The following is a 26,336-nucleotide window of genomic DNA, read 5'->3' as shown; positions in this document are numbered from 1 at the left end:
CTACTGTATTAAAATGTATTTTATTTGTACTGTCTACCCTCAAGTTGTAAAGCGCTACGTAAACTGTTGGCACTATATAAATGCTGTATAATAATAATAATAACAAATGCAGCTTATGAGTTGCCACGTCACCTGCCACCAGATGCAGCTTGTCAACAGAAGCAGCTTGTCACTTGTCAACAGATGCAGCTTGGTGGAGGAGTACGAGGCACCCTCAGTTCCTCAATACTTTGGGGTGGAGGTGTAGCAGGGCATCCTCAGTGCCTCGATACTTTAACGTGGAGAGGTAGGAGGGCATCCTCAGATCCTTAATACCTTGGAATGGAGAGTTAGGAGGGCACCCTCAGTTTCTCAATACTTTGGGGTAGAGGGGTAGGAGGGCATCCTCAGTGCCTTGATACTTTAACGTGGAGAGGTAGGAGGGCATTCTCAGTTCCTTAATACCTTGGAGTGGAGAGTTAGGAGGGCATCCTCAGTTCCTCAATACTTTGGGGTAGGAGGGCACCCTCAGTTTCTCAATACTTTGGGGTAGAGGGGTAGGAGGGCATCCTCAGTGCCTTGATACTTTAACGTGGAGAGGTAGGAGGGCATTCTCAGTTCCTTAATACCTTGGAGTGGAGAGTTAGGAGGACATCCACAGTTCCTCAATACTTTGGGGTTGAGGGGTAGGACGGCTTCCATAGTGCCGTATTATTTCGGGTGGATAGGTAGGAGGACATCCTCAGTTCCTTAATACCTTGGAGTGGAGAGTTAGGAGGGCATCCTCAGTTCCTCAATACTTTGGGGTAGGAGGGCACCCTCAGTTTCTCAATACTTTGGGGTAGAGGGGTAGGAGGGCATCCTCAGTGCCTTGATACTTTAACGTGGAGAGGTAGGAGGGCATTCTCAGTTCCTTAATACCTTGGAGTGGAGAGTTAGGAGGGCATCCTCAGTTCCTCAATACTTTGGGGTTGAGGGGTAGGACGGCTTCCATAGTGCCGTATTATTTGGGATGGATAGGTAGGAGGACATCCTCAGTTCCCTAATACCTTGGGGTAGAGAGTTAGGAGGGCTTCCTCAGTGCCTCAGTACTTTGGGGTAGGAGGGCACCCTCAGTTTCTCAATACTTTGGGGTAGAGGGGTAGGAGGGCATCCTCAGTGCCTTGATACTTTAACATGGAGAGGTAGGAGGGTATTCTCAGTTCCTTAATACCTTGGAGTGGAGAGTTAGGAGGGCATCCTCAGTTCCTCAATACTTTGGGGTTGAGGGGTAGGACGGCTTCCATAGTGCCGTATTATTTGGGGTGGATAGGTAGGAGGACATCCTCAGTTCCTTAATACCTTTGGGTAGAGAGTTAGGAGGGCTTCCTCAGTGCCTCAATACTTTGGGGTAGGAGGGCACCCTCAGTTTCTCAATACCTTGGGGTAGAGGGGTAGGAGGGCATCCTCAGTGCCTTGATACTTTAACGTGGAGAGGTAGGAGGGCATTCTCAGTTCCTTAATACCTTGGAGTGGAGAGTTAGGAGGGCATCCTCAGTTCCTCAATACTTTGGGGTAGGAGGGCACCCTCAGTTTCTCAATACTTTGGGGTAGAGGGGTAGGAGGGCATCCTCAGTGCCTTGATACTTTAACGTGGAGAGGTAGGAGGGCATTCTCAGTTCCTTAATACCTTGGAGTGGAGAGGTAGGAGGGCATCCTCAGTTCCTCAATACTTTGGGGTTGAGGGGTAGGACGGCTTCCATAGTGCCGTATTATTTGGGATGGATAGGTAGGAGGACATCCTCAGTTCCCTAATACCTTGGGGTAGAGAGTTAGGAGGGCTTCCTCAGTGCCTCAATACTTTGGGGTAGGAGGGCACCCTCAGTTTCTCAATACTTTGGGGTAGAGGGGTAGGAGGGCATCCTCAGTGCCTTGATACTTTAACATGGAGAGGTAGGAGGGCATTCTCAGTTCCTTAATACCTTGGAGTGGAGAGTTAGGAGGGCATCCTCAGTTCCTCAATACTTTGGGGTTGAGGGGTAGGACGGCTTCCATAGTGCCGTATTATTTGGGGTGGATAGGTAGGAGGACATCCTCAGTTCCTTAATACCTTGGGGTAGAGAGTTAGGAGGGCTTCCTCAGTGCCTCAATACTTTGGGGTAGGAGGGCACCCTCAGTTTCTCAATACCTTGGGGTAGAGGGGTAGGAGGGCATCCTCAGTGCCTTGATACTTTAACATGGAGAGGTAGGAGGGCATTCTCAGTTCCTTAATACCTTGGAGTGGAGAGTTAGGAGGGCATCCTCAGTTCCTCAATACTTTGGGGTAGGAGGGCACCCTCAGTTTCTCAATACTTTGGGGTAGAGGGGTAGGAGGGCATCCTCAGTGCCTTGATACTTTAACGTGGAGAGGTAGGAGGGCATTCTCAGTTCCTTAATACCTTGGAGTGGAGAGTTAGGAGGGCATCCTCAGTTCCTCAATACTTTGGGGTTGAGGGGTAGGACGGCTTCCATAGTGCCGTATTATTTGGGGTGGATAGGTAGGAGGACATCCTCAGTTCCTTAATACTTTGGGGTAGAGAGTTAGGAGGGCTTCCTCAGTGCCTCAATACTTTGGGGTAGGAGGGCACCCTCAGTTTCTCAATACTTTGGGGTAGAGGGGTAGGAGGGCATCCTCAGTGCCTTGATACTTTAACGTGGAGAGGTAGGAGGGCATTCTCAGTTCCTTAATACCTTGGAGTGGAGAGTTAGGAGGGCATCCTCAGTTCCTCAATACTTTGGGGTAGGAGGGCACCCTCAGTTTCTCAATACTTTGGGGTAGAGGGGTAGGAGGGCATCCTCAGTGCCTTGATACTTTAACGTGGAGAGGTAGGAGGGCATTCTCAGTTCCTTAATACCTTGGAGTGGAGAGTTAGGAGGGCATCCTCAGTTCCTCAATACTTTGGGGTAGGAGGGCACCCTCAGTTTCTCAATACTTTGGGGTAGAGGGGTAGGAGGGCATCCTCAGTGCCTTGATACTTTAACGTGGAGAGGTAGGAGGGCATTCTCAGTTCCTTAATACCTTGGAGTGGAGAGTTAGGAGGGCATCCTCAGTTCCTCAATACTTTGGGGTTGAGGGGTAGGACGGCTTCCATAGTGCCGTATTATTTGGGGTGGATAGGTAGGAGGACATCCTCAGTTCCTTAATACTTTGGGGTAGAGAGTTAGGAGGGCTTCCTCAGTGCCTCAATACTTTGGGGTAGGAGGGCACCCTCAGTTTCTCAATACTTTGGGGTAGAGGGGTAGGAGGGCATCCTCAGTGCCTTGATACTTTAACGTGGAGAGGTAGGAGGGCATTCTCAGTTCCTTAATACCTTGGAGTGGAGAGTTAGGAGGGCATCCTCAGTTCCTCAATACTTTGGGGTAGGAGGGCACCCTCAATTTCTCAATACTTTGGGGTAGAGGGGTAGGAGGGCATCCTCAGTGCATTGATACTTTAACGTGGAGAGGTAGGAGGGCATTCTCAGTTCCTTAATACCTTCAAGTGGAGAGTTAGGAGGGCATCCTCAGTTCCTCAATACTTTGGGGTTGAGGGGTAGGACGGCTTCCATAGTGCCGTATTATTTGGGATGGATAGGTAGGAGGACATCCTCAGTTCCTTAATACCTTGGGGTAGAGAGTTAGGAGGGCTTCCTCAGTGCCTCAATACTTTGGGGTAGGAGGGCACCCTCAGTTTCTCAATACTTTGGGGTAGAGGGGTAGGAGGACATCCTCAGTGCCTTGATACTTTAAAGTGGAGAGTTAGGAGGGCATTCTCAGTTCCTTAATACCTTGGAGTGGAGAGTTAGGAGGACATCCTCAGTTCCTCAATACTTTGGGGTAGGAGGGCACCCTCAGTTTCTCAATACTTTTGGGGTAGAGGGGTAGGAGGGCATCCTCAGTGCCTTGATACTTTAACGTGGAGGGGTAGGAGGGCATTCTCAGTTCCTTAATACCTTGGAGTGGAGAGTTAGGAGGGCATCCTCAGTTCCTCAATACTTTGGGGTTGAGGGGTAGGACGGCTTCCATAGTGCCGTATTATTTGGGGTGGATAGGTAGGAGGACATCCTCAGTTCCTTAATACCTTGGGGTAGAGAGTTAGGAGGGCTTCCTCAGTGCCTCAATACTTTGGGGTAGGAGGGCACCCTCAGTTTCTCATTACTTTGGGGTAGAGGGGTAGGAGGGCATCCTCAGTGCCTTGATACTTTAACGTGGAGAGGTAGGAGGGCATTCTCAGTTCCTTAATACCTTGGAGTGGAGAGTTAGGAGGGCATCCTCAGTTCCTCAATACTTTGGGGTAGGAGGGCACCCTCAGTTTCTCAATACTTTGGGGTAGAGGGGTAGGAGGGCATCCTCAGTGCCTTGATACTTTAACGTGGAGAGGTAGGAGGGCATTCTCAGTTCCTTAATACCTTGGAGTGGAGAATTAGGAGGACATCCTCAGTTCCTCAATGCTTTGGGGTTGAGGGGTAGGACGGCTTCCATAGTGCCGTATTATTTGGGGTGGATAGGTAGGAGGACATCCTCAGTTCCTTAATACCTTGGAGTGGAGAGTTAGGAGGCCATCCTCAGTTCCTCAATACTTTGGGGTAGGAGGGCACCCTCAGTTTCTCAATACTTTGGGGTAGAGGGGTAGGAGTGCATCCTCAGTGCCTTGATACTTTAACGTGGAGAGGTAGGAGGGCATTCTCAGTTCCTTAATACCTTGGAGTGGAGAGTTAGGAGGGCATCCTCAGTTCCTCAATACTTTGGGGTAGGAGGGCACCCTCAGTTTCTCAATACTTTGGGGTAGAGGGGTAGGAGGGCATCCTCAGTGCCTTGATACTTTAACGTGGAGAGGTAGGAGGGCATTCTCAGTTCCTTAATAGCTTGGAGTGGAGAGTTAGGAGGGCATCCTCAGCTCCTCAATACTTTGGGGTAGTAGGGCACCCTCAGTTTCTCAATACTTTGGGGTAGAGGGGTAGGAGGGCATCCTCAGTGCCTTGATACTTTAACGTGGAGAGGTAGGAGGGCATTCTCAGTTCCTTAATACCTTGGAGTGGAGAGTTAGGAGGGCATCCTCAGTTCCTCAATACTTTGGGGTTGAGGGGTAGGACGGCTTCCATAGTGCCGTATTATTTGGGGTGGATAGGTAGGAGGACATCCTCAGTTCCTTAATACCTTGGGGTAGAGAGATAGGAGGGCTTCCTCAGTGCCTCAATACTTTGGGGTAGGAGGGCACCCTCAGTTTCTCAATACTTTGGGGTAGAGGGGTAGGAGGGCATCCTCAGTGCCTTGATACTTTAACATGGAGAGGTAGGAGGGCATTCTCAGTTCCTTAATACCTTGGAGTGGAGAGTTAGGAGGGCATCCTCAGTTCCTCAATACTTTGGGGTAGGAGGGCACCCTCAGTTTCTCAATACTTTGGGGTAGAGGGGTAGGAGGGCATCCTCAGTGCCTTGATACTTTAACGTGGAGAGGTAGGAGGGCATTCTCAGTTCCTTAATACCTTGGAGTGGAGAGTTAGGAGGGCATCCTCAGTTCCTCAATACTTTGGGGTTGAGGGGTAGGACGGCTTCCATAGTGCCGTATTATTTGGGGTGGATAGGTAGGAGGACATCCTCAGTTCCTTAATACCTTGGGGTAGAGAGTTAGGAGGGCTTCCTCAGTGCCTCAATACTTTGGGGTAGGAGGGCACCCTCAGTTTCTCAATACTTTGGGGTAGAGGGGTAGGAGGGCATCCTCAGTGCCTTGATACTTTAACGTGGAGAGGTAGGAGGGCATTCTCAGTTCCTTAATACCTTGGAGTGGAGAGTTAGGAGGGCATCCTCAGTTCCTCAATACTTTGGGGTAGGAGGGCACCCTCAGTTTCTCAATACTTTGGGGTAGAGGGGTAGGAGGGCATCCTCAGTGCCTTGATACTTTAACGTGGAGAGGTAGGAGGGCATTCTCAGTTCCTTAATACCTTGGAGTGGAGAGTTAGGAGGGCATCCTCAGTTCCTCAATACTTTGGGGTTGAGGGGTAGGACGGCTTCCATAGTGCCGTATTATTTGGGATGGATAGGTAGGAGGACATCCTCAGTTCCTTAATACCTTGGGGTAGAGAGTTAGGAGGGCTTCCTCAGTGCCTCAATACTTTGGGGTAGGAGGGCACCCTCAGTTTCTCAATACTTTGGGGTAGAGGGGTAGGAGGACATCCTCAGTGCCTTGATACTTTAAAGTGGAGAGGTAGGAGGGCATTCTCAGTTCCTTAATACCTTGGAGTGGAGAGTTAGGAGGACATCCTCAGTTCCTCAATACTTTGGGGTAGGAGGGCACCCTCAGTTTCTCAATACTTTGGGGTAGAGGGGTAGGAGGGCATCCTCAGTGCCTTGATACTTTAACGTGGAGGGGTAGCAGGACATTCTCAGTTCCTTAATACCTTGGAGTGGAGAGTTAGGAGGGCATCCTCAGTTCCTCAATACTTTGGGGTTGAGGAGTAGGACGGCTTCCATAGTGCCGTATTATTTGGGGTAGATAGGTAGGAGGACATCCTCAGTTCCTTAATACCTTGGGGTAGAGAGTTAGGAGGGCTTCCTCAGTGCCTCAATACTTTGGGGTAAGAGGGCACCCTCAGTTTCTCATTACTTTGGGGTAGAGGGGTAGGAGGGCATCCTCAGTGCCTTGATACTTTAACGTGGAGAGGTAGGAGGGCATTCTCAGTTCCTTAATACCTTGGAGTGGAGAGTTAGGAGGGCATCCTCAGTTCCTCAATACTTTGGGGTAGGAGGGCACCCTCAGTTTCTCAATACTTTGGGGTAGAGGGGTAGGAGGGCATCCTCAGTGCCTTGATACTTTAACGTGGAGAGGTAGGAGGGCATTCTCAGTTCCTTAATACCTTGGAGTGGAGAGTTAGGAGGGCATCCTCAGTTCCTCAATACTTTGGGGTAGGAGGGCACCCTCAGTTTCTCAATACTTTGGGGTAGAGGGGTAGGAGGGCATCCTCAGTGTCTTGATACCTTAGCGTGGAGAGGTAGGAGGACATCTTCAGTTCCTAAATACCTTGGAGTGGAGTGTTAGGAGAGCATTCTCAGTGCCTCAATACTTTGGCGTGGAGGGGTAGGAGGACATCCTCAGTTCCTTAATACCTTGGAGTTTAGAGTTAGGAGGGCATCCTCAGTTCCTCAATACTTTGGGGTAGGAGGGCACCCTCAGTTTCTCAATACTTTGGGGTAGAGGGGTAGGAGGGCATCCTCAGTGCCTTGATACTTTAACGTGGAGAGTTAGGAGGGCATCCTCAGTTCCTCAATACTTTGGGGTAGGAGGGCACCCTCAGTTTCTCAATACTTTGGGGTAGAGGGGTAGGAGGGCATCCTCAGTGCCTTGATACTTTAACGTGGAGAGGTAGGAGGGCATTCTCAGTTCCTTAATACCTTGGAGTGGAGAGTTAGGAGGGCATCCTCAGTTCCTCAATACTTTGGCGTGGAGGGGTAGGAGGACATCCTCAGTTCCTTAATACCTTGGAGTTTAGAGTTAGGAGGGCATCCTCAGTTCCTCAATACTTTGGGGTAGGAGGGCACCCTCAGTTTCTCAATACTTTGGGGTAGAGGGGTAGGAGGGCATCCTCAGTGCCTTGATACTTTAACGTGGAGAGTTAGGAGGGCTTCCTCAGTGCCTCAATACTTTGGGGTAGGAGGGCACCCTCAGTTTCTCAATACTTTGGGGTAGAGGGGTAGGAGGGCATCCTCAGTGCCTTGATACTTTAACGTGGAGAGGTAGGAGGGCATTCTCAGTTCCTTAATACCTTGGAGTGGAGAGTTAGGAGGGCATCCTCAGTTCCTCAATACTTTGGGGTTGAGGGGTAGGACGGCTTCCATAGTGCCGTATTATTTGGGATGGATAGGTAGGAGGACATCCTCAGTTCCTTAATACCTTGGGGTAGAGAGTTAGGAGGGCTTCCTCAGTGCCTCAATACTTTGGGGTAGGAGGGCACCCTCAGTTTCTCAATACTTTGGGGTAGAGGGGTAGGAGGGCATCCTCAGTGCCTTGATACTTTAATGTGGAGAGGTAGGAGTGCATTCTCAGTTCCTTAATACCTTGGAGTGGAGAGTTAGGAGGGCATCCTCATTTCCTCAATACTTTGGGGTTGAGGGGTAGGACGGCTTCCATAGTGCCGTATTATTGGGGTGGATAGGTAGGAGGACATCCTCAGTTCCTTAATACCTTGGAGTGGAGAGTTAGGAGGGCATCCTCAGTTCCTCAATACTTTGGGGTAGGAGGGCACCCTCAGTTTCTCAATACTTTGGGGTAGAGGGGTAGGAGGGCATCCTCAGTGCCTTGATACTTTAACGTGGAGGGGTAGCAGGACATTCTCAGTTCCTTAATACTTTGGAGTGGAGAGTTAGGAGGGCATCCTCAGTTCCTCAATACTTTGGGGTTGAGGGGTAGGACGGCTTCCATAGTGCCGTATTATTTGGGGTAGATAGGTAGGAGGACATCCTCAGTTCCTTAATACCTTGGGGTAGAGAGTTAGGAGGGCTTCCTCAGTGCCTCAATACTTTGGGGTAGGAGGGCACCCTCAGTTTCTCATTACTTTGGGGTAGAGGGGTAGGAGGGCATCCTCGGTGCCTTGATACTTTAACGTGGAGAGGTAGGAGGGCATTCTCAGTTCCTTAATACCTTGGAGTGGAGAGTTAGGAGGGCATCCTCAGTTCCTCAATACTTTGGGGTAGAGGGGTAGGAGGGCATCCTCAGTGCCTTGATACTTTAACGTGGAGAGGTAGGAGGGCATTCTCAGTTCCTTAATACCTTGGAGTGGAGAGTTAGGAGGGCATCCTCAGTTCCTCAATACTTTGGGGTTGAGGGGTAGGACGGCTTCCATAGTGCCTGTAAGGAGATTCCATAATACATTGCATTATGATTGATTATTGATTTTACCCTGAGGATATATGTTCAGGTTTTGCTTATTTGCTTAATGATTAGAGAAATATCTTGGTATATGATTAGAGAAATATCTTGGTGTATTTTAGTGAATATGACAGACTGAATCTTATGACAAGTATTACTTAATGACTGAATTATCTCACCCTGTCTGTCTATCCCTGTCTGATGCTTTCATCTTAGGAAACATCTGTCTGTGGTTTTTATCTCTGTACACTGTTGCTGGGTATGAGAAGGCCAACAGCAGCTAAAATTAGTTTTTTTTAGGAAGTTGTGGTTGGCCAACTCATGGTCAAAAGACGATGACAGAAAGTAAGGAATCAATGACCTATTAACTTGAACTAAAGGGGTCAACATTTTAATATTTAAGATCACAAGATGAAGACATTACCAAAATCACAAGATTAAGAAATTACCGAATAATATGCTAATGAACATTTATGTGTATCATTTTGATTGGCCCCCAAATTGGGGCAGAGTCTTGTAAAGACAGCATAAAACAGCGAATCCTAAAATAAAGAATTGTAATCATTTCAGCATACCTAGTGTGTGTATGTGTTATTGATTAACCGCCGGCGAGGACCTCCACTGAGCCATCTCCAAGAGCCTAGGCCACAAAGAGAAGACGAAGCACCTAACAGTTTTGGTACCAGAAGTGGGGTGTTTTGAACAGGTAAGTCATTTTTAACTCCTTTTTACCTATTTTTGGTAACTGGTGTTGATGCTTGCCTTGTTCAAATAACCTTGTATATCCACCCACTTACATAACTGTGCCTTCGCAACGGGCTAGGCTGGCCCCTTGGAGGGTTAAAGAAGGGCTCGCAGGTTTTTTGGTTTTTTATAGTCTGACTAGGTTGGTCTGACTGCTGTGTTGAGTAGATATATGTGTGTTTAAAACTCGGGAAGTATAGAATACGCCCGTAGTATAAGGAGTGGCTAAGTGGACGCCCAATTTTTGGGGAAAATATTGAAAAGTGCACTTATTATACTTATTATAACATGTTCATATAATGTAACTTTATTTTGCCGCTGTATATATAAGATTTTGCTTGTTTTTTCTTTTAGGTACCACCGTAAGTATTTAGAGTGTATAGAGAATTAGAGAATTAGAGATAAGTGTATGATATATGTGTATGACAACTGAATGTAAAGTACTGTATTGATTTAGAGGATTTTTTTGTTAAAGTATTACACATATATGCACTAAATGAACCACATAGAAGAAGATAAAGATTGGGTATCTTTTTGGAAAGGTATGGGGAATCATTGGTCTACTATATACAAGGGTTCATCTGCACTTCAGGAACTTGTCCTAGCAAAACAGGGACCGAAGGAAAAGTTCTATGAATTTTGTACCCGGGTATATGGTCTGTGGAAAGCAGTAGATAACGCCAACCCCCAGTTGTTCACCACCACCATTATGGCTGGTGGCGATACGAAGGTGACACAGTTGCTTAAATTCACTAATCCAAAGTGGGCAGAACAACCCCCCGATGAATTTATGAAGGATGCTAGGTCACGAGAAACATCAGGGGTATTTGAGCAGAAGGGTGGCATTTTTCCCTCCCTGACACCAACCCAGACTCTGCCAACTGGTGGGACTCCGCCCACCCACATAATGACAATGCAACCTTATCCACCAATGCAATCTTATCCCCCAGATCAGGGTTACCCACCAGACCAGGGGTGCTTTAACTGTGGGGAACTGGGGCACTGGAAGTCCCAATGTCCCTACAGAATTAGAACAAACGCCCAAAGAGGAAGGGGTAGGAATCTTAACACCACCCCCCGTCGCCTTCAGGATATCAGGTATCCTCACCCACCACAACCCCAACCACCCCAACCACAACCCCTATACCAGCCTCAGCCTAACAGGCCACCCCCACGCATTCCGATGCAGTGGCCATCCGCTCGGCGGACGCCACAATAGGGATGCCAAGAGTACGTCCCGTCCCTCAGCCTTGTGTGTTACAATCCATCGTGGAAAAGTCTTCCGCAGGTACTATTGCGGGTAGACAATCACCTGATATGTCTATTGTTGGATTCAGGGGCTACATTCAGTAGTTTGAATGATGCCATATATTACACACCACAAATGCGTCCAGACGCTGAAGTACAATATCACAAGCAGTACCCCCTGCCACTTGAAAAAATTGAAGGCATCACACCATTAATCAATGATTACATAGCAAAAGGGATTCTGAAACACATTATAAGCCCCTGGAATACACCAATCTACCCTGTGAAAAAGGCAAATGGGGAGTGGAGGCTTGTACAGGACCTAAGGGCCGTGAACAAGCAGGTTATACCTCTGCCACCTTTGGTAGCAGATATTTCTTTCATTTTTTTGAAAATACCTGCTGATTCCCTTTGCTACACAGTAGTAGACCTGGCGAATGCATTTTTTAGCATCCCGATCGATGATGGGGTATTGCCCATGTTTTCATTCTCATGGGGGAGGGGAAAGCAGTTGACCTGGTCAAGATTACCTCAGGGGTATGTGGACAGTCCAGCAGCCTTCTCCATGGTCCTTAATGAGACAATTAAGTCATGGACTGCTGAGCGCGGGTCGGTACTAATACAGTATGTGGACGACTTGCTCCTGTGCAGTCGATCTGCTGAAGATTGTGCGGTCGATTCCACATCTCTGTTACATCACCTGGCCAGGTCTGGCCACCTAGCATCGCGGAAGAAGATACAATGGTGTCAAAGTCAGGTAGAATACCTGGGATGCATTCTGAAGGAGGGAACCAGGCTGGTATCCCCCAAACGTGCCGCAGCCCTGCAGGCTCTCAGTCCTCCGAGAGACAAAGCAACTTTGCTCTCATTCTTGGGCGCAATCGTATATTGCCGCCAATGGATCCCAGATTGTTCATATTATGATGGCATTCTGAGGGAGGCTACCTTGTCCACCGCCCCAAAGACAGTAGATTGGACAACAGAAAGGCTCTGTGCTTTTCAGGCCTTGTTAAAAAGTCTGACTCAGGCCCCCGCCCTGGGATTGATAGAATATGGCAAGCCCTTTCAATTATACTGTGTGGTATCGGGAAATTCTTTTGCTGCGGTTTTGACACAGCAACATGGAACCGGGTACCGACCAGTCTCCTATCTCTCAAAAAAGTTGCCTACCCAAGTACAAGGGATGCCATCTTGTCTACAAAACCTTGCTGCTTGTGCTATGGCAGTTCAAGAGGCTAACAAATCAGTATTAGGCCATGAATTGACTCTCTACACTACTCATTCAGTAACTCACCTCCTGCAAAACATGAACACGCAGCATATGACAGCACAAAGGCTTAGTGGGTATGAGATCACACTTCTGAATACTGATAACCTCACTCTCAAACACGCACCACCAAGTAATCCCACTGTCCGTCTTTTGCACTCTTTGCTCAGGTTACCGCGAGACCCTGATCAGAAGCACAATTGTGTTGAACAGGTTGCAGCAATAACCAGCCCTCGCCCAGATCTCACTGACATTCCCCTACCAGGGGTACAGGACGTCTTCATAGACGGCAGTTGTACTCGCCCCTCTGATGCAACATTCCTGACAGGGTACGCCATTGTCCAACTCCCTGATGTGGTGTTGGAAGCAAAAGCCTTACCACCCTCCTCGGCACAGGTAGCAGAACTGGAGGCGCTCACAAGAGCTTGCATACTTTTCTCTGATGAGGAGGTAAACATCTACACAGATAGTAGGTACGCTTTTGGGGTCACGCATGACTATGGCGTAATCTGGGCGAATAGAGGATTTAAAACCGCTGACAACAAGCCAATCGCTAACTCTACACAAATTAAAGCACTCCTGCAAGCGATTCTTCTCCCAAAGAGGATAGCGGTCATCAAAGTAAAGGCACATTCATCAGATAACAGCAGAATTTCCAAAGGAAACACGCTGGCAGACAGAGAAGCGAAAAAAGCCGCTGCCCTGTACACAGGTCAGCCAGCCCCCACAACAATGTTCTTCAAAGAACATTTTACATCACCCAACTTCAAAACCGTTGTGGCACAAATACAGGGATTAGCTACAGAAGAGGATGTTTCTTTTTGGGTCAAGGATGGCTTGACCAAGGACCAAGAAGGTCTTTGGTCAAAAGAGGGGAAGATATTGGGCATACCAGAATCAAGCAGTGTTCTCATACTTTCCTATCTCCATGGTCCAGGACATATAGGTACCACCGCCCTAACAAACATATACACAAAGTCTTTCTGCACGAACAACTTAAGTAAACAGGCAAAACTCCTCACCAGCAGTTGTCTGACCTGTGCACAAAACAATGTCCAAGGGAAAAATCATGGATTACATGGCCACCTGCCCCCACCCCTGGGTCCCCTAACAGATTTGCAAATAGACTTCACACACATGCCCAAACAAAAAGGCAATTTGAAATACCTTTGCGTGATCGTATGCAAATGGTCAGGTTGGGTTGAGGGTATTCCATGTACAGGTGAGACTGCCAAAATTGCTGCCAAATGCATACTGAACCATTGGGTTTGTAGGTTCGGAATACCAACGGCCATATGGTCAGACAGAGGGCCTGCCTTCAGCTCCTCTGTTACACAGACTTTAGCTAAGCTACTAGGCTTACAGTGGAAACTGCACATCCCTTACCACCCACAAAGTGCAGGAGTAGTGGAAAGAATGAATAGGAACATTAAAGACAAGTTAAAAAAGGCTACGGGGGGCACCATGAAAGGATGGTTGGATTACCTTCCTTCTGTCCTATTTCAGATCAGAACAACACCACATGCTAGAACAAAACTCTCGCCCTTTGAGATTTTGATGGGAGTTCCTGCAAACATAGAGCTGCCCCTCTTAGATCAAAACACTGACATTAACATCTATTCTCAACAGGAAATGTACGTGAAAAATCTGGTAAGTATGCTACAGGATATGAACGAACAAGTCTCTGTCACCTTTTCTCCTCTTTCAACAGAACCTACTCATCCCTTCATCCCAGGAGACAAAGTACTGGTGAAACAACTGGCACAAAAAAGAAGGTTGGACCCATTTTCTCTGGACCTTGGAAGATAGAGAAGGTTTCCAGAACTGCTGTACTGACCGATCTAGGAAACACCTGGATCCACGCCAGCCGGTTAAAGAAGTGTCCACAGCAACCCCAGACCCCTGACCCTCCTCCAGCACCCCAAGACTCCTCTGACCAGGAACAGCGACCAGATTTGAAGGACATTCAAGAAGGCATAAAACAAATCTCTCGGACCGACGAGACGAATCCCCCACCAACAGGAAGAAACAAGAAACAGAACTTTGTACACAGTACCTGACAAAATGATTTCCACCTTTGTGTCAGGAAAAACATTATGCTTCTGGACATGTCTGATTCTGATAGTATTCATACCTACTTGGTAGAATGACCATTTCGATGATATCGAATGGTCAAAGGGAGGATTGTAAGGAGATTCCATAATACATTGCATTATGATTGATTATTGATTTTACCCTGAGGATATATGTTCAGGTTTTGCTTATTTGCTTAATGATTAGAGAAATATCTTGGTATATGATTAGAGAAATATCTTGGTATATTTTAGTGAATATGACAGACTGAATCTTATGACAAGTATTACTTAATGACTGAATTATCTCACCCTGTCTGTCTATCCCTGTCTGATGCTTTCATCTTAGGAAACATCTGTCTGTGGTTTTTATCTCTGTACACTGTTGCTGGGTATGAGAAGGCCAACAGCAGCTAAAATTAGTTTTTTTTAGGAAGTTGTGGTTGGCCAACTCATGGTCAAAAGACGATGACAGAAAGTAAGGAATCAATGACCTATTAACTTGAACTAAAGGGGTCAACATTTTAATATTTAAGATCACAAGATGAAGACATTACCAAAATCACAAGATTAAGAAATTACCGAATAATATGCTAATGAACATTTATGTGTATCATTTTGATTGGCCCCCAAATTGGGGCAGAGTCTTGTAAAGACAGCATAAAACAGCGAATCCTAAAATAAAGAATTGTAATCATTTCAGCATACCTAGTGTGTGTATGTGTTATTGATTAACCGCCGGCGAGGACCTCCACTGAGCCATCTCCAAGAGCCTAGGCCACAAAGAGAAGACGAAGCACCTAACAGTGCCGTATTATTTGGGATGGATAGGTAGGAGGACATCCTCAGTTCCTTAATACCTTGGGGTAGAGAGTTAGGAGGGCTTCCTCAGTGCCTTAATACTTTGGGGTAGGAGGGCACCCTCAGTTTCTCCATACTTTGGGGTAGGAGGGCATCCTCAGTGCCTTGATACTTTAACATGGAGAGGTAGGAGGGCATTCTCAGTTCCTTAATACCTTGGAGTGGAGAGTTAGGAGGGCATCCTCAGTTCCTCAATACTTTGGGGTTGAGGGGTAGGACGGCTTCCATAGTACCATATTATTTGGGGTGGATAGGTAGGAGGACATCCTCAGTTCCTTAATACCTTGGGGTAGAGAGTTAGGAGGGCTTCCTCAGTGCCTCAATACTTTGGGGTAGGAGGGCACCCTCAGTTTCTCAATACGTTGGGGTAGAGGGGTAGGAGGGCATCCTCAGTGCCTTGATACTTTAACGTGGAGAGGTAGGAGGGCATTCTCAGTTCCTTAATACCTTGGAGTGGAGAGTTAGGAGGGCATCCTCAGTTCCTCAATACTTTGGGGTAGGAGGGCACCCTCAGTTTCTCAATACTTTGGGGTAGAGGGGTAGGAGGGCATCCTCAGTGCCTTGATACTTTAACGTGGAGAGGTAGGAGGGCATTCTCAGTTCCTTAATACCTTGGAGTGGAGAGTTAGGAGGGCATCCTCAGTTCCTCAATACTTTGGGGTTGAGGGGTAGGACGGCTTCCATAGTGCCGTAATATTTGGGATGGATAGGTAGGAGGACATCCTCAGTTCCTTAATACCTTGGGTAGAGAGTTAGGAGGGCTTCCTCAGTGCCTCAATACTTTGGGGTAGGAGGGCACCCTCAGTTTCTCAATACTTTGGGGTAGAGGGGTAGGAGGGCATCCTCAGTGCCTTGATACTTTAACATGGAGAGGTAGGAGGGCATTCTCAGTTCCTTAATACCTTGGAGTGGAGAGTAAGGAGGGCATCCTCAGTTCCTCAATACTTTGGGGTAGGAGGGCACCCTCAGTTTCTCAATACTTTGGGGTAGAGGGGTAGGAGGGCATCCTCAGTGCCTTGATACTTTAACATGGAGAGGTAGGAGGGCATTCTCAGTTCCTTAATACCTTGGAGTGGAGAGTTAGAAGGACATCCTCAGTTCCTCAATACTTTGGGGTTGAGGGGTAGGACGGCTTCCATAGTGCCGTATTATTTGGGGTGGATAAGTAGGAGGACATCCTCAGTTCCTTAATACCTTGGAGTGGAGAGTTAGGAGGGCATCCTCAGTTCCTCAATACTTTGGGGTAGGAGGGCACCCTCAGTTTCTCAATACTTTGGGGTAGAGGGGTAGGAGGGCATCCTCAGTGCCTTGATACTTTAACGTGGAGAGGTAGGAGGGCATTCTCAGTTCCTTAATACCTTGGAGTGGAGAGTTAGGAAGGCATCCTCAGTTCCTCAATACTTTGGGGTAGGAGGGCACCCTCAGTTTCTCAATACTTTGGGGTAGAGGGGTAGGAGGGCATCCTCAGTGCCTTGATACTTTAACGTGGAGAGGTAGGAGGGCATTCTCAGTTCCTTAATACCTTGGAGTGGAGAGTTAGGAGGGCATCCTCAGTTCCTCAATACTTTGGGGTTGAGGGGTAGGACGGCTTCCATAGTGCCGTATTATTTGGGATGGATAGGTAGGAGGACATCCTCAGTTCCTTAATACCTTGGGGTAGAGAGTTAGGAGGGCTTCCTCAGTGCCTCAATACTTTGGGGTAGGAGGGCACCCTCAGTTTCTCAATACTTTGGGGTAGAGGGGTAGGAGGGCATCCTCAGTGCCTTGATACTTTAACATGGAGAGGTAGGAGGGCATTCTCAGTTCCTTAATACCTTGGAGTGGAGAGTTAGGAGGGCATCCTCAGTTCCTCAATACTTTGGGGTAGGAGGGCACCCTCAGTTTCTCAATACTTTGGGGTAGAGGGGTAGGAGGGCATCCTCAGTGCCTTGATACTTTAACGTGGAGAGGTAGGAGGGCATTCTCAGTTCCTTAATACCTTGGAGTGGAGAGTTAGGAGGGCATCCTCAGTTCCTCAATACTTTGGGGTTGAGGGGTAGGACGGCTTCCATAGTGCCATATTATTGGGGGTGGATAGGTAGGAGGACTTCCTCAGTTCCTTAATACCTTGGGGTAGAGAGTTAGGAGGGCTTCCTCAGTGCCTCAATACTTTGGGGTAGGAGGGCACCCTCAGTTTCTCAATACTTTGGGGTAGAGGGGTAGGAGGGCATCCTCAGTGCCTTGATACTTTAACATGGAGAGGTAGGAGGGCATTCTCAGTTCCTTAATACCTTGGAGTGGAGAGTTAGGAGGGCATCCTCAGTTCCTCAATACTTTGGGGTAGGAGGGCACCCTCAGTTTCTCAATACTTTGGGGTAGAGGGGTAGGAGGGCATCCTCAGTGCCTTGATACTTTAACGTGGAGAGGTAGGAGGGCATTCTCAGTTCCTTAATACCTTGGAGTGGAGAGTTAGGAGGGCATCCTCAGTTCCTCAATACTTTGGGGTTGAGGGGTAGGACGGCTTCCATAGTACCGTATTATTTGGGGTGGATAGGTAGGAGGACATCCTCAGTTCCTTAATACCTTGGGGTAGAGAGTTAGGAGGGCTTCCTCAGTGCCTCAATACTTTGGGGTAGGAGGGCACCCTCAGTTTCTCAATACTTTGGGGTAGAGGGGTAGGAGGGCATCCTCAGTGCCTTGATACTTTAACGTGGAGAGGGAGGAGGGCATTCTCAGTTCCTTAATACCTTGGAGTGGAGAGTTAGGAGGGCATTCTCAGTTCCTCAATACTTTGGGGTAGGAGGGCACCCTCAGTTTCTCAATACTTTGGGGTAGAGGGGTAGGAGGGCATCCTCAGTGCCTTGATACTTTTTTTTTGAATTCTATCTTTTTTTATTTGGTTTTTCAATTTATACAATATACGTCATAACCAGTGTAGAGTACAAAAGACAAACAAAAAAACACATATTACAATAAATATTTCCCAGAATCACCATCAATTATAAATATATCTTACCCTACCTTTTTCCCCTTAAACCCTCCCCCCACCCCTGTTCACCCTCCCTCCTCCCCACCAGTTGCTAATTTTTAGAAATAGTTGAATCCTACGCTTGGTAATACTTCCTACCCCACTGAGAGTATTGTGCACATTACTTATTCCCTATTATCCATTTCCTCGTGCATAACTTCCTTTCCTCGATACGGTTTCAAATTTCCCTATTCTCTCCTTGACACCACCTACCCCAAATCCTAATAAACTTCTCATAGCTTCCCCTTCTAATATATATAGTCCTTTCTGTTCCCACTAGTACGTTCATGGTACTAATCCATTCTTCAGGGGTAGGGGGCATTGTTGACAGCCATGCTTTTGCGATCAGTTTCCTGGCCTGGTATAAGCATCGTATAATTGCTATTCTTATGTAGGCATCCCCCATATCCTCTTTGATTAGCCCCAGGACACAGACTTTAGCCTCGGGCTCCAGCCTTATCCCGGTCCTAACCTCTATGATGTTTAGGATCTCGGTCCAGTACCTCACTAGCTTCGGGCATCTCCACATAATGTGTATAAGATCGCCCGTATCTAGACATCTGGGGCATTTGTCGTCTGGTCTACGACCCATTCTATGCAGCCTCTTGGGAGTGTAGTAGGCTCTGTGCACAAGCAAGAGGTGCGAAGCCCGCTGCGACGGAGAGAGGGACACCAGCGGACCAAGCTCCAGTATTCTCCCCCACTGTTCTTCACTCAACTCCCCCACATCGGCCTCCCACCCCTCCCTTGCGCGCAAGAGTGGGGTCAGGCCAGTTGCCCTGTTCATTAGTTGGTCATAACTTACTGATATTAGCCCCTTCGGGCTATGTGCCCTTACCACCTTATTAAGAAGTGCTGCGCTACACCATTCCAGTGCATTGGTCTTAAATTGCTTGTCTAATGCGTGTCTAATCTGGAGATAACAGTAAAATGATTCCTTGGGGATAGGAAACTCCCTCCTTAGATCCACAAAAGATTTTAATATATTGCCAACATATAATTGTGCTAGCCTAGTTATTCCCGCCCTTTCCCAGATCCTATTTACTCCTATCGCCTGCATTTCTTGTAGCTGCCTATTCTGCCATATAGGTGTGAACTCCGTAGCCCCCTTATATCCCATTTCAGTCTTTACTAACCGCCAAACTTTTATGGCCAGTTTGTTTGTTGGGGATGGGCATCCTAATGCTCCGGCTTCCAATGCCCCTGCCAAGGATTTGTGCGGGCTCCCTGACAGCATGATTTTAACGCTGGAGTCCACTTCCCCCCCATGTTCACACCCACCCAGGTGCCTTGATACTTTAACGTGGAGAGGTAGGAGGGCATTCTCTGTTCCTTAATACCTTGGAGTGGAGAGTTAGGAGGGCATCCTCAGTTCCTCAATACTTTGGGGTTGAGGGGTAGGACGGCTTCCATAGTGCCGTATTATTTGGGATGGATAGGTAGGAGGACATCCTCAGTTCCTTAATACCTTGGGGTAGAGAGTTAGGAGGGCTTCCTCAGTGCCTCAATACTTTGGGGTAGGAGGGCACCCTCAGTTTCTCAATACTTTGGGGTAGAGGGGTAGGAGGGCATCCTCAGTGCCTTGATACTTTAACGTGGAGAGGTAGGAGGGCATTCTCAGTTCCTTAATACCTTGGAGTGGAGAGTTAGGAGGGCATCCTCAGTTCCTCAATACTTTGGGGTTGAGGGGTAGGACGGCTTCCAAAGTGCCGTATTATTTGGGGTGGATAGGTAGGAGGACATCCTCAGTTCCTTAATACCTTGGAGTGGAGAGTTAGGAGGGCATCCTCAGTTCCTCAATACTTTGGGGTAGGAGGGCACCCTCAGTTTCTCAATACTTTGGGGTAGAGGGGTAGGAGGGCATCCTCAGTGCCTTGATACTTTAACGTGGAGAGGTAGGAGGGCATTCTCAGTTCCTTAATACCTTGGAGTGGAGAGTTAGGAGGACATCCTCAGTTCCTCAATACTTTGGGGTTGAGGGGTAGGACGGCTTCCATAGTGCCGTATTATTTGGGATGGATAGGTAGGAGGACATCCTCAGTTCCTTAATACCTTGGAGTGGAGAGTTAGGAGGGCATCCTCAGTTCCTCAATACTTTGGGGTAGGAGGGCACCCTCAGTTTCTCAATACTTTGGGGTAGAGGGGTAGGAGGGCATCCTCAGTGCCTTGATACTTTAACGTGGAGAGGTAGGAGGGCATTCTCAGTTCCTTAATACCTTGGAGTGGAGAGTTAGGAGGGCATCCTCAGTTCCTCAATACTTTGGGGATGGAGAGCACCCTCAGTTTCTCAATACTTTGGGGTAGAGGGGTAGGAGGGCATCCTCAGTGCCTTGATACTTTAACGTGGAGAGGTAGGAGGGCATTCTCAGTTCCTTAATACCTTGGAGTGGAGAGTTAGGAGGGCATCCTCAGTTCCTCAATACTTTGGGGTTGAGGGGTAGGACGGCTTCCATAGTGCCGTATTATTTGGGATGGATAGGTAGGAGGACATCCTCAGTTCCTTAATACCTTGGGGTAGAGAGTTAGGAGGGCTTCCTCAGTGCCTCAATACTTTGGGGTAGGAGGGAACCCTCAGTTTCTCAATACTTTGGGGTAGAGGGGTAGGAGGGCATCCTCAGTGCCTTGATACTTTAACATGAAGAGGTAGGAGGGCATTCTCAGTTCCTTAATACCTTGGAGTGGAGAGTTAGGAGGGCATCCTCAGTTCCTCAATACTTTGGGGTTGAGGGGTAGGACGGCTTCCATAGTGCCGTATTATTTGGGGTGGATAGGTAGGAGGACATCCTCAGTTCCTTAATACCTTGGGGTAGAGAGTTAGGAGGGCTTCCTCAGTGCCTCAATACTTTGGGGTAGGATGGCACCCTCAGTTTCTCAATACTTTGGGGTAGAGGGGTAGGAGGGCATCCTCAGTGCCTTGATACTTTAACGTGGAGAGGTAGGAGGGCATTCTCAGTTCCTTAATACCTTGGAGTGGAGAGTTAGGAGGGCATCCTCAGATCCTCAATACTTTGGGGTAGGAGGGCACCCTCAGTTTCTCAATACTTTGGGGTAGAGGGGTAGGAGGGCTTCCTCAGTGCCTTGATACTTTAACGTGGAGAGGTAGGAGGGCATTCTCAGTTCCTTAATACCTTGGAGTGGAGAATTAGGAGGGCATCCTCAGTTCCTCAATACTTTGTGGTTGAGGGGTAGGACGGCTTCCATAGTGCCGTATTATTTGGGGTGGATAGGTAGGAGGACATCCTCAGTTCCTTAATACCTTGGGGTAGAGAGTTAGGAGGGCTTCCTCAGTGCCTCAATACTTTGGGGTAGGAGGGCACCCTCAGTTTCTCAATACGTTGGGGTAGAGGGGTAGGAGGGCATCCTCAGTGCCTTGATACTTTAACGTGGAGAGGTAGGAGGGCATTCTCAGTTCCTTAATACCTTGGAGTGGAGAGTTAGGAGGGCATCCTCAGTTCCTCAATACTTTGGGGTAGGAGGGCACCCTCAGTTTCTCAATACTTTGGGGTAGAGGGGTAGGAGGGCATCCTCAGTGCCTTGATACTTTAACGTGGAGAGGTAGGAGGGCATTCTCAGTTCCTTAATACCTTGGAGTGGAGAGTTAGGAGGGCATCCTCAGTTCCTCAATACTTTGGGGTTGAGGGGTAGGACGGCTTCCATAGTGCCGTATTATTTGGGATGGATAGGTAGGAGGACATCCTCAGTTCCTTAATACCTTGGGGTAGAGAGTTAGGAGGGCTTCCTCAGTGCCTCAATACTTTGGGGTAGGAGGGCACCCTCAGTTTCTCAATACTTTGGGGTAGAGGGGTAGGAGGGCATCCTCAGTGCCTTGATACTTTAACATGGAGAGGTAGGAGGGCATTCTCAGTTCCTTAATACCTTGGAGTGGAGAGTTAGGAGGGCATCCTCAGTTCCTCAATACTTTGGGGTAGGAGGGCACCCTCAGTTTCTCAATACTTTGGGGTAGAGGGGTAGGAGGGAATCCTCAGTGCCTTGATACTTTAACGTGGAGAGGTAGGAGGGCATTCTCAGTTCCTTAATACCTTGGAGTGGAGAGTTAGGAGGGCATCCTCAGTTCCTCAATACTTTGGGGTTGAGGGGTAGGACGGCTTCCATAGTGCCATATTATTTGGGGTGGATAGGTAGGAGGACTTCCTCAGTTCCTTAATACCTTGGGGTAGAGAGTTAGGAGGGCTTCCTCAGTGCCTCAATACTTTGGGGTAGGAGGGCACCCTCAGTTTCTCAATACTTTGGGGTAGAGGGGTAGGAGGGCATCCTCAGTGCCTTGATACTTTAACATGGAGAGGTAGGAGGGCATTCTCAGTTCCTTAATACCTTGGAGTGGAGAGTTAGGAGGGCATCCTCAGTTCCTCAATACTTTGGGGTTGAGGGGTAGGACGGCTTCCAAAGTGCCGTATTATTTGGGGTGGATAGGTAGGAGGACATCCTCAGTTCCTTAATACCTTGGAGTGGAGAGTTAGGAGGGCATCCTCAGTTCCTCAATACTTTGGGGTAGGAGGGCACCCTCAGTTTCTCAATACTTTGGGGTAGAGGGGTAGGAGGGCATCCTCAGTGCCTTGATACTTTAACGTGGAGAGGTAGGAGGGCATTCTCAGTTCCTTAATACCTTGGAGTGGAGAGTTAGGAGGACATCCTCAGTTCCTCAATACTTTGGGGTTGAGGGGTAGGACGGCTTCCATAGTGCCGTATTATTTGGGATGGATAGGTAGGAGGACATCCTCAGTTCCTTAATACCTTGGAGTGGAGAGTTAGGAGGGCATCCTCAGTTCCTCAATACTTTGGGGTAGGAGGGCACCCTCAGTTTCTCAATACTTTGGGGTAGAGGGGTAGGAGGGCATCCTCAGTGCCTTGATACTTTAACGTGGAGAGGTAGGAGGGCATTCTCAGTTCCTTAATACCTTGGAGTGGAGAGTTAGGAGGGCATCCTCAGTTCCTCAATACTTTGGGGATGGAGAGCACCCTCAGTTTCTCAATACTTTGGGGTAGAGGGGTAGGAGGGCATCCTCAGTGCCTTGATACTTTAACGTGGAGAGGTAGGAGGGCATTCTCAGTTCCTTAATACCTTGGAGTGGAGAGTTAGGAGGGCATCCTCAGTTCCTCAATACTTTGGGGTTGAGGGGTAGGACGGCTTCCATAGTGCCGTATTATTTGGGATGGATAGGTAGGAGGACATCCTCAGTTCCTTAATACCTTGGGGTAGAGAGTTAGGAGGGCTTCCTCAGTGCCTCAATACTTTGGGGTAGGAGGGAACCCTCAGTTTCTCAATACTTTGGGGTAGAGGGGTAGGAGGGCATCCTCAGTGCCTTGATACTTTAACATGAAGAGGTAGGAGGGCATTCTCAGTTCCTTAATACCTTGGAGTGGAGAGTTAGGAGGGCATCCTCAGTTCCTCAATACTTTGGGGTTGAGGGGTAGGACGGCTTCCATAGTGCCGTATTATTTGGGGTGGATAGGTAGGAGGACATCCTCAGTTCCTTAATACCTTGGGGTAGAGAGTTAGGAGGGCTTCCTCAGTGCCTCAATACTTTGGGGTAGGATGGCACCCTCAGTTTCTCAATACTTTGGGGTAGAGGGGTAGGAGGGCATCCTCAGTGCCTTGATACTTTAACGTGGAGAGGTAGGAGGGCATTCTCAGTTCCTTAATACCTTGGAGTGGAGAGTTAGGAGGGCATCCTCAGATCCTCAATACTTTGGGGTAGGAGGGCACCCTCAGTTTCTCAATACTTTGGGGTAGAGGGGTAGGAGGGCTTCCTCAGTGCCTTGATACTTTAACGTGGAGAGGTAGGAGGGCATTCTCAGTTCCTTAATACCTTGGAGTGGAGAGTTAGGAGGGCATCCTCAGTTCCTCAATACTTTGGGGTTGAGGGGTAGGACGGCTTCCATAGTGCCGTATTATTTGGGGTGGATAGGTAGGAGGACATCCTCAGTTCCTTAATACCTTGGGGTAGAGAGTTAGGAGGGCTTCCTCAGTGCCTCAATACTTTGGGGTAGGAGGGCACCCTCAGTTTCTCAATACGTTGGGGTAGAGGGGTAGGAGGGCATCCTCAGTGCCTTGATACTTTAACGTGGAGAGGTAGGAGGGCATTCTCAGTTCCTTAATACCTTGGAGTGGAGAGTTAGGAGGGCATCCTCAGTTCCTCAATACTTTGGGGTAGGAGGGCACCCTCAGTTTCTCAATACTTTGGGGTAGAGGGGTAGGAGGGCATCCTCAGTGCCTTGATACTTTAACGTGGAGAGGTAGGAGGGCATTCTCAGTTCCTTAATACCTTGGAGTGGAGAGTTAGGAGGGCATCCTCAGTTCCTCAATACTTTGGGGTTGAGGGGTAGGACGGCTTCCATAGTGCCGTATTATTTGGGATGGATAGGTAGGAGGACATCCTCAGTTCCTTAATACCTTGGGGTAGAGAGTTAGGAGGGCTTCCTCAGTGCCTCAATACTTTGGGGTAGGAGGGCACCCTCAGTTTCTCAATACTTTGGGGTAGAGGGGTAGGAGGGCATCCTCAGTGCCTTGATACTTTAACATGGAGAGGTAGGAGGGCATTCTCAGTTCCTTAATACCTTGGAGTGGAGAGTTAGGAGGGCATCCTCAGTTCCTCAATACTTTGGGGTAGGAGGGCACCCTCAGTTTCTCAATACTTTGGGGTAGAGGGGTAGGAGGGAATCCTCAGTGCCTTGATACTTTAACGTGGAGAGGTAGGAGGGCATTCTCAGTTCCTTAATACCTTGGAGTGGAGAGTTAGGAGGGCATCCTGAGTTCCTCAATACTTTGGGGTTGAGGGGTAGGACGGCTTCCATAGTGCCATATTATTTGGGGTGGATAGGTAGGAGGACTTCCTCAGTTCCTTAATACCTTGGGGTAGAGAGTTAGGAGGGCTTCCTCAGTGCCTCAATACTTTGGGGTAGGAGGGCACCCTCAGTTTCTCAATACTTTGGGGTAGAGGGGTAGGAGGGCATCCTCAGTGCCTTGATACTTTAACATGGAGAGGTAGGAGGGCATTCTCAGTTCCTTAATACCTTGGAGTGGAGAGTTAGGAGGGCATCCTCAGTTCCTCAATACTTTGGGGTAGGAGGGCACCCTCAGTTTCTCAATACTTTGGGGTAGAGGGGTAGGAGGGCATCCTCAGTGCCTTGATACTTTAACGTGGAGAGGTAGGAGGGCATTCTCAGTTCCTTAATACCTTGGAGTGGAGAGTTAGGAGGGCATCCTCAGTTCCTCAATACTTTGGGGTTGAGGGGTAGGACGGCTTCCATAGTGCCGTATTATTTGGGATGGATAGGTAGGAGGACATCCTCAGTTCCTTAATACCTTGGGGTAGAGAGTTAGGAAGGCTTCCTCAGTGCCTCAATACTTTGGGGTAGGAGGGAACCCTCAGTTTCTCAATACTTTGGGGTAGAGGGGTAGGAGGGCATCCTCAGTGCCTTGATACTTTAACATGAAGAGGTAGGAGGGCATTCTCAGTTCCTTAATACCTTGGAGTGGAGAGTTAGGAGGGCATCCTCAGTTCCTCAATACTTTGGGGTTGAGGGGAAGGACGGCTTCCATAGTGCCGTATTATTTGGGGTGGATAGGTAGGAGGACATCCTCAGTTCCTTAATACCTTGGGGTAGAGAGTTAGGAGGGCTTCCTCAGTGCCTCAATACTTTGGGGTAGGATGGCACCCTCAGTTTCTCAATACTTTGGGGTAGAGGGGTAGGAGGGCATCCTCAGTGCCTTGATACTTTAACGTGGAGAGGTAGGAGGGCATTCTGAGTTCCTTAATACCTTGGAGTGGAGAGTTAGGAGGGCATCCTCAGTTCCTCAATACTTTGGGGTAGGAGGGCACCCTCAGTTTCTCAATACTTTGGGGTAGAGGGGTAGGAGGGCTTCCTCAGTGCCTTGATACTTTAACGTGGAGAGGTAGGAGGGCATTCTCAGTTCCTTAATACCTTGGAGTGGAGAGTTAGGAGGGCATCCTCAGTTCCTCAATACTTTGGGGTTGAGGGGTAGGACGGCTTCCATAGTGCCGTATTATTTGGGGTGGATAGGTAGGAGGACATCCTCAGTTCCTTAATACCTTGGGGTAGAGAGTTAGGAGGGCTTCCTCAGTGCCTCAATACTTTGGGGTAGGAGGGCACCCTCAGTTTCTCAATACGTTGGGGTAGAGGGGTAGGAGGGCATCCTCAGTGCCTTGATACTTTAACGTGGAGAGGTAGGAGGGCATTCTCAGTTCCTTAATACCTTCAAGTGGAGAGTTAGGAGGGCATCCTCAGTTCCTCAATACTTTGGGGTAGGAGGGCACCC

General features: G+C 48.3%; 2 long non-coding RNA genes across 5 annotated transcripts in view; one reads left to right on the top strand and one right to left on the bottom strand.

The window, feature by feature from the left end:
* The window catches only part of LOC141133413 (uncharacterized), a 1,430,344-nt gene that overhangs the window by 415,554 nt on the left and 988,454 nt on the right, over positions 1–26,336 (bottom strand). The gene's annotated exons all lie outside the window — the stretch shown is intronic.
* LOC141133414 (uncharacterized) overlaps positions 1–26,336 on the top strand; it is a 439,482-nt gene that overhangs the window by 2,182 nt on the left and 410,964 nt on the right. The gene's annotated exons all lie outside the window — the stretch shown is intronic.

Source organism: Aquarana catesbeiana, linkage group LG03 (assembly GCF_042186555.1).
Source record: "Aquarana catesbeiana isolate 2022-GZ linkage group LG03, ASM4218655v1, whole genome shotgun sequence".
In the NCBI taxonomy this organism is placed as follows: Eukaryota; Metazoa; Chordata; class Amphibia; order Anura; family Ranidae; genus Aquarana; species Aquarana catesbeiana.
Note: the sequence above shows the minus strand (reverse complement) of the source record. Positions and strands in the feature narration are given on the sequence as shown.